The 464-nt window shown below is 41.2% G+C and overlaps 1 long non-coding RNA gene across 1 annotated transcript; it reads left to right on the top strand.

The window, feature by feature from the left end:
* The first annotated feature begins 6 nt into the window (after positions 1-6).
* Positions 7-425, top strand: LOC106322293. The gene is made up of 3 exons (XR_001266332.1): positions 7-106; positions 197-223; positions 302-425. It is a non-coding gene; the product is annotated as an uncharacterized LOC106322293 (long non-coding RNA).
* Positions 426-464: the final 39 nt, after the last annotated feature.

Genomic DNA, 464 nt, shown 5'->3' with positions numbered 1-464 from the left:
GAAACTGAATGGTGTCGGTCTCGACGATATGAGCTTCACCGAGCTGGCTTCACTTGGAAGTATGTTGGATGAGGGCTTCCGCATTGTGGACGAACAACTAGACAATGTTGTTGGGGTTTTTTTTGTTTTCTCCAATTCATCTTGGTTTGACTACTCTTGTTTAATAATAACCCTTCCTTCCTTCCTTTTGTTTCAGGCACACGAGGAAATAACAACCAAGCAGGTAAAGATAATCATCTTGAGTTCAAAGTTTTAACCCTTTTTGTGTGTAATATATCGATTTTGACACCCTCCATTTCAGCTTTTTGAGTACGATCTTATGGGGGGACCGGACTGGACTCAAAGAATAGAGAAGAAGATTTGGCCTACCAATCCCTTCTAGCGGGGAGAAGAGTAGCTTTGAGGAACAAGGCTAGAGAATTCCGCCTCAGGTAAATGATAAAAAAAAAAAAAAAAAGAAGGGG

The sequence above is a fragment of the Brassica oleracea genome, unplaced genomic scaffold (assembly GCF_000695525.1).
Source record: "Brassica oleracea var. oleracea cultivar TO1000 unplaced genomic scaffold, BOL UnpScaffold13600, whole genome shotgun sequence".
In the NCBI taxonomy this organism is placed as follows: Eukaryota; Viridiplantae; Streptophyta; class Magnoliopsida; order Brassicales; family Brassicaceae; genus Brassica; species Brassica oleracea.
This window is presented reverse-complemented; position numbering and strand designations above follow the sequence as displayed.